Below are 14,910 nucleotides of genomic sequence, written 5' to 3'. Positions count from 1 at the left end.
TTTTTTTTTTTTTACTAGTTGCCACCGGGCCATAGCTGAAAAATCGTTGCAGCACGGTCGGATAACTCTAGGAGGGCGTGCTATAGCGTCCTCCCAGAATCTTGCTCCCGCCCACCCCTGGGAATATCCGGGTCCAGAGCCGGCAGATCACAGTAAATGGCAGTTGACAGCGGCCCTTTACCGCGTGATCGCTTCCTCAAATGATGGAGTGATCAGTTGTAAACAAGCCGGCGCATGCCCGGCTTAGCTTTTCCCCTCTCTATACCGATCGATAAAGTGTGAGGGGAGAGATCGGGTGCAGCAGCGCTGTGGGCTGGATCTGTAGTGCCCATTTCTGCCTCATTCATCCTTATATACTCAGGCATCCCCGTCTGCGGCTCAGCCACCCCCATTAACTTGCATGAATGAGGCATAAATGAGCTGTGATCATCCATGCCACTACTGTGCCCATCAGTGCCTCTCAAAAGTGTAATAGGAAGTCAAATTAGATTTGAAATGTATGCCCCTAGAACACCTGATGGTACTCCCTGCATGTTGGGCCTCTGTATGTGGCCATGCTGTTTGTCTCACATGTGGTATCGCCATACTCGGGAGGAGTAGCAGAATGTGTTTTGGGGTGTAATTTGTAGTATGCATATGCCGTGTGTGAGAAATAACCTGTTCATTTTGACAATTTTGTGAAAAAGAAAAAAAAAACTTCATTTTGCAAAGAATTGTGAGGAAAAAATGACAACTTCAAAAAACTCACTATGCCTCTTACTAAATACTTTGGTATGTCTACTTTCCAAAAAGGGGTCATTTGGGGGTTATTTGTATTTTCCTGTTTTTTTTTTTATTTTATTTTTTTTATTTTTTTTTATTGTCTGAAGAAATGAGATGGGCTGTCAGTACATCAGGTGTGATCACTTATCTGTCATTGGCACCATAGACTGTGGACTCTATAACTTTCACAAAGACCAAATAATATACACTGATTTGGGTTATTTTAACCAAATATATGTAGCAGTATACATTTTGGCCAACATTTATGAAGAGAAATTACAAATTTGCTAAATTTTATAATAGAAACTAAGAAAAATGACCAACAATTCTGTACATCTTTAAAAAAAAAATTTCATTTCTAGTGCAAAAAATTAAAAAAAACCCAGCGGTGATTAAATACCGCCAAAAGAAATCTCTATTTGTGTGAAATAAAGGACAAAAATGTCATATAGGTACAGTGTTGCACAACTGAGCAATTGTCATTCAAAATGTGAGAGCGCTGACAATTGGTCTGGTTAGGAAAGGGGTTTAAGTGCCCAGTGGGTAAGTGGTTAATACATATAACAGATAAAAAGAAATACTGATAATATTAGCAGAGCTGTAATTCCAGCAATAAAATGCTTTGAAAAAATGCTATATGGAACAATTGGACTGTACCAAATCACATGACCAATTTGTTCTATTGCCTTCTATAATCCAATCAGGTAGGGGAGAATATTAGAAGGGGGTAACGCTGTGATGTAATGACACCTATAGATGCCAAGAACACATTTTCAATGAACCTCAGCAGTTTCATTCGTTGCAAATTACGACTATTATAAAGGATTTATATAGCGCCAACAGTTTATTCTTGCTGCTTTTTCGCAGAAGGATACCAAATGTGAGGCATCCCCTGCAGGAGTTTTATCCTGACTAGATACTCTCTAGGGCTGGTTCACACAAATTTGGAAAGGTTAGGACTGTAAGGTTGGATTCACACCTCTGCATTTTTAGTGTATTATGCAGATTTACACTACAGTCCATTCAACATGGTTTCCTATGGAACACGTTCTGTAGTGCAAATCTTCAAAATGCAAAAAGAACTAAAAATGCCATAGGTGTGAATCCAGCCTTAGTGATACAGGGTGCCATGAAGAGGCCTTGCAGCTTACACATGCATTTGGAAATCTGTGCTAACTAAACCCCTGTTTTTAGCGCTTACTGTTGGACAGGTTAATTCAGTTGGTAGTCAGACTTGCTGGTGAGTTGAACTGGGAATTTTCTCTGGTTTTGTTTTTCATGCAGTTCAGTGCCTGTTTTTTGTTTTTGTTTTTTCTCCATCAATCGCATGGATAGTAGGTTATATTATTTCCAATTGCATAGTGCACACCAGTGCAATCAGTTCCAGCGTGTTCTAGTTCCAGAAATAAAAGCAGAACATGTTGCCATTTTTCTGCACTGAACTGTACTTGAACGCAGTAAAATGCATCAAAAAACGCACTGGAACGCACATGTCTCAATTTAAGGTGAAGAGAAAAAAAAAAAAAAGAGAGGAAAAATGCGCTGGAAAGCATCAAACCGCACTGGAAACACACATGCAGAAATGCATCCGGAACGCTTTTCTATGGTGTGAACTGGTCTTGAGCCCAGGTTCACACTAATGCGAGTTTGAAATCGTGCAAGTTTAATTGAACTCGCACGATTTCACACTAGCAATGCAGTCCGACTTCGGGGGCGATTTGACACATCTGTGCGGGATCATGCACAGATATCTATTCAAATCTCCCCCAAAGTCACCAAACGTTGTATAGGAAGTACTTTTGGGAATTGGTGCAGCACCGAAAAGTTGTTGTCGCACTGATTCAGACGGTGACATTCTTGGCAATAGCCACTGATTTAGTATGCGATTTTGACATGTCAAATGGGCCCGATGTGAACGTGGGCTAAGGCTGATTCTTTATGAAAGATGCAAATCCTGCAGCTTTTCTCATTACCGCACTGATCTTTTCCCAGGTGGTTATAATGTGTCCCATTAATGATTGTATTTAGAAATAACATTGTGAAACAGAAATTTCTTTCAATAAAGAAAAGGTAAGGATTTCAAACAACTCTGGAAATCTTTGTAAAATTTTTATTTTTTTCTTAAAATGTGTTACCAGGACAGGAAGAGAGTGGAAATCTTTCCAATGGGTACACCGTGAGGTCTTCCTAAAACAGAAGGTATTCATATGTCTCATTCCATCACATCTCAAAATAAGACGATTGTTTCTGATTTCAGGGCAGTGGGGGAGCCACACAAATGATTACTTTTTGTCCCTCTGGCCAGCTGCACATCCAGAACTGCTCTTGTATAGTCGTCTATAGTGCAATGTTTCAGGCTATTTGGCCATCATCAGTGCAGTGTATGGAAACCATAACTTCTGTGGAGTAGGGCTCAGGGCCCTACAAGACACCGTCAGTCACATAGCCCTCCAACCAAATTAATGTATTAGCACAGTAATGCCCCGTACACACGATTGGAAATTCCGCCAGCAAAAGTCTGATGTGAGCTTTTGGTTGGAAATTGTGACCGTGTGTAGGCTCCATCTGACTTTTGCTGGCGGAATTTCCACCAGGCATTGCAAGGCGGACAGTTACAAGCATGACTCCCTCAGGCAGAGGCATGATGGGACTTGTAGTTCCACAACAGCTGGAGGGCCACCAGTTTGAGACCCCTGCTGTAAAGCATTGCACCAGCGATCACCAGATCTCGGATGCCATGCAGGTCTCCTGCCCACTATCAATGTTATCTGCTTACCCATACATCCCGTACAGGTAAGACTCAATGATCTACCACAGCGCTCCACAGGGTTTGTAGTTAATTCAGATACATAGAGCTCTGTGTAGGAATTGCATTGTTTTCAAACAGACAGCTAGTAAGGGGAACTTCTCCCTTTACTACTGTCACCATAGTAGGTAGTGGGCTGCAGCAGCACTGGGAAGAACATGTTCCACCCTAAAATCAGGTGTACCATGTTCCCAAAGGTGAACTAGGCTGGGTTCGCACTATCTCTGCATACGACTCGCAGCAGGGGTACCGTGTGTCCTGGTTCACAGTTTCAGGTCCAAATTCGGACCTGAAATGGACCAAGAGACACACAGGGCTCCTGTGCAAAATTGCATCGGAGCCGCATCTATTTCGCAATAGTGTGATCCCCGCATCAAAGTTGTAACAGAATTCTGAATGTTGTGTTATTTTGAAACGTGCCTGTTTTATAGTTAGTTGTTTTTCCACTAGGTGGCAACAGATGTCTTATGAATGTAAAATATAAGCTCTTCACCTCTATAGGAAGGGAACCCCATTATCTGATAAAGATGTGTTAGATTTGGAAAGCGAAGACCAGCAGTATTGCAGTGAGGCCTACTAAACGAGGGGATATATAAACGTTATGACATAATAGTAGTGAATGTGACGGTCACAGCATACTCTCCTGTGAATCATTCATCAAATGTATAGAACACATGAACAGCATAATGTAACATTGACCAACATCTCTTTTTTTTCATGACAATTGTATTATTTTTCCATATATATAACCAGACAAATGAGACTTTCACTGTATATTAGCTGAAAACCTTTAAAACAAGACTTTAGACTTGTTAATGCGATATGTAAAGGATTACGTACAATACGTTTGGTACAATATGTCTTTTAAAGTGGAACTTTATAACAACTTGATAAAAATAATGTTCTTTAGCAAGCAACATGCGTTCTACATTTGTAATTATGCTACCAAACTAGTGGTGGTTATTTATGAAAGGCAAATCCACTTTGCACTACAAGTGAGCTTTGAAGTGCAGTCGCTGTAAATCTGAGGGGTAGATCTGAAATGAGGGGATTTTGCAGATTTGATTACCAATTATGTGCAAGCTAAAATGCTGTTTTTTTACATTTTCCTTGCATGTCCCACAGCGACTCTACAGCGACTGCACTTTCAGTGCAATTTCAAGTGCACTTTACGCTTGTAGTGCAAAGTGGATTTGCCTTTCGTAAATAACCCCCAGTGTGTGCTGTAAATTGCCTCCAGCGTTGCCCATGTTTATTCTTGATGGAAGCTGCTGTTTTGCTGAAGCCCAGAGCCCCTAAGCAGCAGTAAATCTTTAGGCTGTCAGCAGATCGGCCTCATTTGACACAATTTGACACAGTGCTGAAAAATAGAGCGCAACTGAGTATGTGCAGAGCAGGGTGAGACAGTGGGGGTTATTTACTAAAGGAAAATCCACTTTGCACTGCAAGTGCACCTGGAAGTACAGTCGCTGTAGATCCAAGGGGGGCATGCAAGGAAAATAAACAGCATTTTAGCTTGTACATGATTGGATGATAAAATCAGCAGAGCTTCCACTCATTTCAGATCTACCCCTTTGATTTACAGCGACTGCACTTCCAAGTGCACTTGCAATGCAAAGTGGATTTGCCTTTCGTAAATCACCCCCAGTGTATTACGGGATTTTTAACATCATGGGAACTTACTGTATTTTTAATGTTTTGCTTGGCTATACCTGCAAAAGGGGTCAGCATGAATGAAACCCAGGAGGACTTAATTCCCTGACTAAAGTTCCATTTTAAAGTGAACCTGCGCTCTGTCATGCACACTAAAGTATTTACATAGAACAAGTCCTAAAAGCACTTTCAGGGCCCATGCATGCTTAAGGGTGTATTTATAAAAAAAACAATTACCTAGCTCAGTGATGGCGAACCTTGGCACCCCAGATGTTTTGGAACTACATTTCCCATGATGCTAATGCACTCTGCAGTGTAGATGAGTATCCTGGGAATTGTAGTTCCAAAACATCTGGAGTGCCAAGGTTCGCCATCACTGGCCTAGCTACTCATCCAGTGAAATGTTCTCATCTCGTGTACACAGCCAGGAGGAGGAGAAGCCATGGAGGAGGGACATGACTGCACTGCAGGAGCTGCACTACTGTTCTGAGGCCTGTGTATTGCTTACAGTGGAGGGGGACAAAGTAATCGGGGTGGGGTTCAGATAACACTGATGCACACATGTATTGATGGGGGGTAAGGGGATATGTGTTAGGGGGGGTTCTTTGGGAGGGGGGGGTCTGAGCCTCCCCCACTAGCACATGTCCTCTTCCCTCCCAAAGAACCCCCTAGCATATATCCCCTTATCCCGCCCTCTCTCCAAAATCAATCTTTTTTCCTCATGCGTCCCTCTCTTTTTTCCTCATGGCGTCCCTCTCTGTCCCCCTTTCACGGCATCCCGCTTCCACTGCATCCCTCTCTGTCCCCCTCCCATGGCGTCCCTCTGTCCTCCTCCCATGACTTTCTTCTGCCCCTCCTCCGGCGTTGTCCCTCTCTGTCCTCCTCCGGCGTTGTCCCTCTCTGTCCTCCTCCGGCGTTGTCCCTCTCTGTCCTCCTCCGGCGTTGTCCCTCTCTGTCCTCCTCCGGCGTTGTCCCTCTCTGTCCTCCTCCGGCGTTGTCCCTCTCTGTCCTCCTCCGGCGTTGTCCCTCTCTGTCCTCCTCCGGCGTTGTCCCTCTCTGTCCTCCTCCGGTGGCGTCCCTCTCTGTCCTCCTCCGGCGGCGTCCCTCTCTGTCCTCCTCTCATGAAGATGACAGGGCAGGTCTTAAAGAGGAAGGGATGTGGCCTTGACAGGAAGAGGTGGTTCATATTTAAATTTGGGGATGCGCGAGTTTAGTCAGGCCTAGGGCAGCGCAAAAGGAAGGGCCCCATTACACTGGTGATGAGTGGAGAATGGCCCATTTGATTGGCAGAAAAGGACCTCCTTAACTTGGTGTAGAAAAAGGACCTCCTTACATTGGTTGGCAATTTGGGAAGGACACCATTACACTGGTGGTCATTAGTAAGAATGCTCTTAACTTTGATGGTGAGTGGAAAGAATGCCTCTTTTATAGATAGCGAAAAAAAATCATTATTGTCAGTGGTCACTTATTTGAGAGGCAGAGGTTGCTCATTTTACAGGAAATCCCAAGGAACCTTTGAAGGAACTCTAGTCTTCCACAGAACCCTGGTTGGAGAAGGCCACTTTAAAGTATGCAGTGTCAAGCAAATAGCTTTGTTGAATGCAGGCAGTGGTGTATTTTGGTTTTGCGCTGCCCTAGGCAAGACTAAAACTACATTTATCTCAACCTAGCGTTGGTATGCTGTTCTTGTCTCAGGATCTGATGAGAAAGCTGCAGCCATTTACATTGAGATATGATTTGTCCAACTCTCATATATAGAATTACTGCTCGTGATCTGACGTTCGCGGTGATACCTCACATGTGTGGGACGATCGCTGTTTGCATGCGTGCGGGACCAACACAAGCGTTTGCCTTTGTGCGCAAGGACGGGAGGATGGGGGCACTTTAATTTTTTATTTTTTTTCATCTATTCATTTGAAGTGGGATGGAGGAGCCAGAGCTGCGGATGGGGGGCATCCCCTCCCGCTGCTTGTAATAGCAATCGAGCAGCTAGTAAGCTGATCTGATTGCTATTACAAGAAAGCAGACCGCCGGCTCTAAAAACTATACAGCTATGGAAAGGATTGGATGTGGTTAAAGAGCTGCCTCTGCCCTTCAGACAGTTTCACAACCACCTTTGCCAAAACTACAATTTTACACATCAAAAATCAAATGATGGTGTCCTCTATCTCTCAATGACCCCAAGTAGAACATAACTCCACCAACAAATCCAACTTATACAGAGTTTATTTTACAAACTTTAACAAAGATTCTACAAAGTAATGTTAAGATGTCAAACTCTCATGATAAGGATATTACAAATAAGTGGGGAGTTGATGTCATTACAGTCTTGTGGAGGTGGTGGAGACACATATCGCCAGGAGGACTTGTTGCCAGCAGAATCTTCAAAAGGTCATCAGAAGCTGTTAGGGGATTTAAACTCACTGAAAACTGAAATATTAGTTCACCTTTAAGCCCCCCGTTCACACCGGAGCGACTTGTGATGCATTTAACAGGTAAAATTGCATGACAAGTCGCAACCTATTGTCGGCAATGGCAGCGTTCACATCGGTGTGATGCCGACTTTGCGGTGCCGCATTGATATGAAAACGTAGCCCATTTTAGGCCCATTTCTGATGCGACTTTCATAGACATCTGTGCATGAACCCGCACACATGTCTTCCAAGCCACAGTAACATACGGCTTTCAAATTGTGCAATTTCAGGTGAAGTTGCAGGATTTCAATGTGAATGAGGGCTAACAGTTCTCTAAGTAATGAATGAGCAGTCTTAGCCAGAGATATTTTAAAAACGTGAGTGTTTATTCATTTTAATTGTAGCGGTACCCCCACAGGGGCTGCTGAAAATGTATGTTTGTCTGTCGCCCTGCCCAGCCCAACATTCGATCTCTGGCACATCAAGACACAAAACAGTCAGTAAACTTTGTTTTTTTGTTTTTTATTGAGGGGTATAACTTGGATGGGGATAGAAGATATGGGATGCCCAGCGTGAATCAAAAGCAATTCATCTTGGGACAAACTATGTACACTCCCTCTACATACTCCTTCAGCTTCCTCCTGTATAGTCTTGCTAGAAGCTTATTACTCCCAACTCCTCCAGCACATCCCTTGCTGCAGACTGTTACTCTTATGCCGTGTACACACGTAGCGGACTATCCGGCGGACTTCCCGCCGGACTTTCCGAACGGGCTACTTGCCCACACATGGCACTTTTTCAGCGGACTAATACGGCGTACTAAGTCCGCCGGACTATCTGCCGTACTTTTGAAATGAACGGACCTGCCCACACACGCGGAGGAAAGTGCGCTCATTTTGAGCGCGTCTCCAGGTAGGCGGGGCCCGCAAAGGAGGCGTCGCTGGCCCCGCCACCTGGTATGGACATAAAGGGGAACCCCAGCGCCGAAAAAATCGGCGTGGGGGTCCCCCCCAGGTCAACATCAGACCCTTGTCGGAGTACGCTACCCGGCTGGCCAGGAAAGGGGGGGGACGAGCGAGCCCTCCTGAGCTGTACCAGGCTGCGTACCCTCAACATGGGGGGTGCCTTGGGGAAGGGGGGCCGCACGCCCCCCCCCACCCCAAAACACCTTGTCCCCATGTTGATGAGGACATTGGCCTCTTCCAGACAACCCTGGCCATTGGTTGTTGGGGTCTGCGGGCGGAGGGCTTATCGGAATCCGGAAGCCCCTTTTAATAAGGGGGCCCCTGGATACCGGCCCCCCACCCTATGTGAATGAGTATAGGGTACAATGTACCCCTACCTATTCACCTGTGGAAAAAAGTTAAAATAAAACACAACACCCAAGGGTTAAAATAGTTTATTGTACAGCTCCGGGGGTCTTCCCTCTTCGGGGGTCTTCTCGTCGGACTCTCCGCTATCTTCTGCTAGCTCTTTTGCTAGCGGAGGAGCCCGGCTTTCTTCTTCGCCGCCGCCGCCCTCTTCTTCCAACTTCAGGGGTCTTGTCCCCCTCTACGGGGGTCTTGTCCCCCTCTTCAGTTCTTCTTGCTGGGCCACCGTGCTTTCTTCTAGCTCTTTCACAGGCAGTGGCCCGGTCTTCTGTCGCCTTCTTCTGTTCTTCTGTTCTCTTCTTCTCTTCTTATGTTGCTTTGTCGATTGTCTCTGCTCACAATGACAGGGAAACGGCGCGCGGCGACTTATATAGGGACATCACCAGATGATGTCCCTGCCTATTATGATGTCAGTGTCCCAGCATCCTATGGGACTGTGACATCATACTGGGCGGGGACATCATCTGGTGATGTCCCTATATAAGTCACCGCGCGCCTTGTCCCTGTCATTGTGAGCAGAGAGAGCGACGAGGCAACATCTGAAGAGAAGAACAGAAGGCGGCGACAGCAGACTGGGCCACCGCCTGTAAAAGAGCTAGAAGAAGGTGCGGTGGCCCGGCAAGAAGAACCGAAGAGGGGGACAAGACCCCCGTAAGTGTTTGGGTAAAAAAAGTCCGCCGGAGGCTACACACGGGGGGGGATTGTCCGGCGGACTTGAGTTTGTCCGGCGGACTTGAGTTTGCCGGACTTTTCCACCGGATTGTTTGATCGTGTGTACGCGGCATTTAGACACCTCCAACACATCACTTGCTTCCCAGGATCAAGCAGCACATATTTGTTGGTTAGGCCTGACACTTGCTCAGCCAGGCCTTAGCAACCACCTCCTTGCGAGCAGGGACCGCAGGCTCCTATTATTGTAGCAGAGAAAAATGGTAGAATGTCCTCATGCTAGCTGTCCTAACTATGGCTACTGATCCCAGTTTGCCCTCCTCAGGCCCTGCCAGCCCCCCTGGCTGAAGCTGCCTTTTTCCACTGCCCATACCACAGTCCACTCTTCTGGTTCTGCGCCCATCTTTGACTGCAAGGTCCCAGTCCTCCCAGGTGTGCCTCCCCAGTCCTCCTGACTGTGCCTCACTCACCAGCCCTCCTGGCTGTGACCAGTTGTCCTCCCTGGAGTCTCTCAGCAGTGCATCTTCCGCTGTCCTCTCCTTTCTCTCTCTTTAGCCTCTGGTCCAGGACCTTTTCACGTGCTCTTGACAGTGGTCCCGACTGCACCTGAACCCCTGGCCCAAGGTCACCTCCACCCCAGACTGGGTAGCTCCCTAAAAAGCCCCCCCAACAGCCTCAGCACTCTCTCACTCCAGCTCTTCCACCCGACAACTTCCCTCCCCCATGTTGGGTAGACCGTCGGTATTTGAGAAGGCCTGCTCCCTGCCGAACCAAGTTGGGGATTGGTCAGGGCTCCCCAGGTGACTCTAGCCTCTTTTTCCAGAAAGAACCAGTACTGTCCACTACACTGAGAACTACACTGCCCACTATACTATACTGTCCACTATACAATATACTGTCCGCTACACCAGTGTTTCTCAAATCCAGTCCTCAGGCCCCCCCAACAGGTCATGTTTTCAGGTTTTCCATTATTTTTCACAGGTGATTTGATCAGTTTCACTGCCTTAGCAATTACCACAGCCATTTCATCTGAGGGAAATCCTGAAAACATGACCTGTTGGGGGGGCCTGAGGACTGGATTTGAGAAACACTGCACTACACTGACCACTATACTGTTCACTACACTACACTGACCACTATATAATATACTGTCCACTACACTGAGAACTAAACTACACTGACCACTATACTGTACGCTACACTGTTCACTACACTACACTGACCACTCTACTGCTCTAACACTAACCTAAGAGACAAAAAAAGTATACATATCATTTTTACAGCCGATCCAACCTGATCCCACTCTGAGCTGTCTGCACCCGCCTTTGCTGTGTGGGCGGGTGCAGAGGGGGCAGCCGACAACGGAAGCCCCATAGTAAGCCTATGGGTGATGTCACTTCCCTTTCATTTCACAGCCGTTGTCGGCCGTGTCCTCTGCAGAGCTTCCGCCGCTGAAGGTCGGACCAGGTTAAAAAAAAAAAAAAGATATGTATACTGATTTCTTATTTACAGGGCTAGTGTTAGATCGGTGGTGTCTGTAGATCCAGGTATTTTAGTTTTTACATGGACTTTAAATACCTCCAAATGAAAGCTCTATTTGTTTGAAAAAAATAATTTCTTTTGTAGCATGACTGCGCAATTGTCATTCAGAGTGTGACAGCGCTGAAAGCTGAAAATTGGCCTGGGCAGGAGGGGGGAGAATGTACCCTGTAGTGAAGTAGTTAAAGAGGGATTCCACCTAAAAAAAAATATTAAAAGCCAGCAGCTATAAATACTACAGCTGCTGACTTTTAATAAATGGACACTCACCTGTCCCGGGTTCCAGCGATGCCGGCAGCTGAGGCCGATCGATCACTCGGCCCTCGGCTGCTGCCGCCACCATTCTAGGTGAGGGAATCAGGAAGTGAAGCGAATCGGCTTCACTTCCCGGTTCCCTACTGCGCATGCGCGACTTGCGCCGCGCAATAGGAAATCTCCGCGCTGTCACTGGGACCCGTGTGTGTCCCAGCAGACAGCGCGGCAGGACAGGAAATGGCGTAGACTCCCACGGGAGTCTATGCCCGGAAGTGGGTGAAAATACCTGTCTTTGACAGGTATCTCCACCCCCCTCCCCCCTGAAAGGTGTCAATTGTGACACCGGAGGGGGGGAGGGATCCGATCAGCGGAGGTTCCACTTTAGGGTGGAATCCCGCTTTAAAGTTGATTTTTTTCCCCCACAAAATTGCCTTTAAAAAACTGTTGCGAAAATACAGTGTGACAGAACAAAATTGCACCATCCACCATTTTGTTCTCTAGGGCCTCTGCTTAAAAAACAGCATGTAATGTTTGGGGGAATTCTAAATATTTTGCTAGCAAAATAAAAATATATAGATTATTACATATATGTGAGAAGGGTCTGAATTGGTCTGGGGGAGTCAAGTGGTTAAGAAAGAGTGAGTGGAAGAGGAGGAGAGGGAAGTGAAAGAAAAGAGGTTGGAGAGGGGGAATGAAGGAGAGAGAGGAGAGCCCATAAAAAAAAAAAAGATCCCTTGTAGTCCCATTAACTTCAAGGGTGAATGTGCCATTTATGTCTAGAGGAACAATAAAAGAAGAGTTACTTATCTGATCCTCCTCCCCGCAGCTGGACTGGTCCTTGCAGCATCTGCACCCCAACGCTCCAAAGGTTATTGATGGCATCAAGACCAGAGCAGGGTCCATAGTCCTGCATTGGATGTCGGGACGCCAAAGAACAGTCCATTGGGGATAGTATGGGGGAGGAGAGTAAGTAAAATCAGGTAAGTAAAATGGTTTCTCCTCTTCTCCTAGGCAAAACTAGTGATTAACCATTGAAGAGAGGCTACAGTTGGGCTTTAAGGGCAGAAGGAGAGACAAGTGAGATATGACATTAGAATGAAGCTGGGGGGGGGGGGGGGGGGGTGCGCAGTGGAGAGGGGGAAAAATGGGGGGGAAGGGTGGAGAGAGGGAAAGATGTGGGGGGGGCAGAGTGGAGAGAGGGAAAGATGGGGGCAGAGTAGAGAGGGGAAAGATGGGGGGCAGAGTGGAGAGAGGAAAAGATGTGGGGGGGGGCAGAGTGGAGAGAGGGAAAGATGGGGGCAGAGTAGAGAGGGGAAATATGGGGGGCAGATTTGGAAGAGGGAAAGATGGGGGGCAGTGTGAAGAGAGGGTAATATGGGGGGCAGAGTAGAGAGCAGGGAAAGATGGGGGGGCAGATTTGGAAGAGGGAAAGATGGGGTAGCAGTGTGAAGAGGGAAAGATGGGGGGGCAGAGTGTAGAAAGGGAAAGATTGGGGGGCACAGTAGAGAGAGGGAAAGATGGGGGGCAGTGTAGAGAGAGGAAAGAGGGAAAGATTTGGGGGCAGTGTGAAGAGAGGGAAAGATGGGGGGGCAGTGTGAAGAGAGGGAACAATGGGGGGGGCAGAGTGGAGAGAGAGAAAGATGGGTGGGCAGATTTGAAAGAGGAAAAGATTGGGGGGGGGGGCAGTGTGAAGAAAGGGAAAGATGGAGGGGCAGATTTGGAAGAGGAAAATATTGGGGGTGGGGCAGAGTGGAGAGAGGGAAAGATTGGGGGTGGGGCAGAGTGGAGAGAGGGAAAGATTGGGGGTGGGGCAGAGTGGAGAGAGGGAAAGATGGATGGAAGGGGTAGATGGGTAGTTTATATTATAAGAAGATTGGGTGGGGTGAGGGGTGTTCTGAGTAAAAAAAACTGTTTCTCTTGTTGTGGTGGGGGAGGGGGATGTCATGAACTTACAACAAGCGGATTACAGACACTATAATATTTATTATAATGAGATCTTCCCGGATTTCTCCCCTACAGCTCTCACCTATCCTCCCTATCCATCCGCTTCCTCTGAGCCCGATCCGTGTTAAATATAACGCAATAAATACAGAAATCCATAAGTCAGCGGCCTGCTTTTACTTCCCCCCCAGGTGACCCCTTAGGGTTAGTGTAGGATTGGGGTATAGCACACACTCTGATAGTCACTGATGTGCTATGGCAGAAATTCCCACACTGCCCCCTATAGTGCTGGGAACATACTGAATCACTTTCTCTGATCTCATCTACCCAGAGGCACTAGGAAAGGCCTGCTGAATGTGGATTATAAATAAAGTATTTGTGGTGGTGATCGGTGACTGAGTCTCTTCTCCACATCTTTCACTCAGAAAGATGCGCAGTAGGGTCCCAAAAAACGCACCTCTTAGTATGCATTCGTCGGATTCCCAGGCGACGCATGCGCAGTAGCGGCCCGAAAACCCGCCTCCTAGTACGCATTCACCGGATTTCCAGGCAATGCATGCGCAGTACCCTCCCCGAAAACCACGCCTCTTAGTGTGCATGCGTCGGATTCCCGGGCGACGCGGGCGCAGTAGCGACCCGAAAAACCCGCCTCCTAGTGAGCATGCATCAGATTCCCGAACGACGCATTCGCAGTAGCGTCCCGAAAAACCCGTCTCCTAGTACGCATGCATTAGATTCCTGGGCGATGCATGCGCAGTAGGGTACCGAATAACCCGTATCCTAGTACGCATGCGTCAGATTCCCGGGCGACGTATGCGCAGTAGGGTACCGAATAACCCGTATTCTAGTACGCATGCGTAAAATCATCCTCCAGTGTTTCTGTCACCTCTATGATCTGCTGTATGTTCTGTATGCGGTCTCCCAGTGCGGCAATCACATTATTCAACGCCTTCGTTTTTAAACCTAGGGGAGAGCAGGAGAAGAGAGGACGATGACGGCTAAACAATCGGAGATTCCACCCCCCCCCCCAAATCTTCCTTTTCAGCGATCACACAGTTCACTGCGCCCTCTTGTGGTGGTCCCGATCCTCACACCCCCTGTGTACATTCACATCTACGTGTAGATAATGTATGTAATTTGCGAAATTATTTTATTTATCTGTGTAATCAGATTCAATGTTACTAATACCCTATTAGGCTTGTTCTGGTGCTATTTGAACTGTACAATAGTTTTTGGGTATCTGTATTCCCCTTTAGATCCCTCACAACACCCTTGTGTTAGAATTGTTATACTGTGATTGCATGCTGGAGATAATTATGGTGGGTGTGCATCTTACACTGACTTTACTATTTCATTATAAGGAGGTTGTAGGACATGGTCCTGAATGGTGATGGTTATTTTATTTATAATAAAAATTCAGTCTCGGTGTCATAAAATGTTTTTTTGGGAGATGGTTTTATCACTACATTCTCCCAGCTGAGGTTTTGGTACATTTGTATTA

The sequence above is a fragment of the Lithobates pipiens genome, unplaced genomic scaffold (assembly GCF_037356315.1).
Source record: "Lithobates pipiens isolate NorthernLeopardFrog02 unplaced genomic scaffold, aLitPip1_a1.2 Scaffold_8, whole genome shotgun sequence".
Lineage (NCBI taxonomy): Eukaryota > Metazoa > Chordata > Amphibia > Anura > Ranidae > Lithobates > Lithobates pipiens.
Note: the sequence above shows the minus strand (reverse complement) of the source record.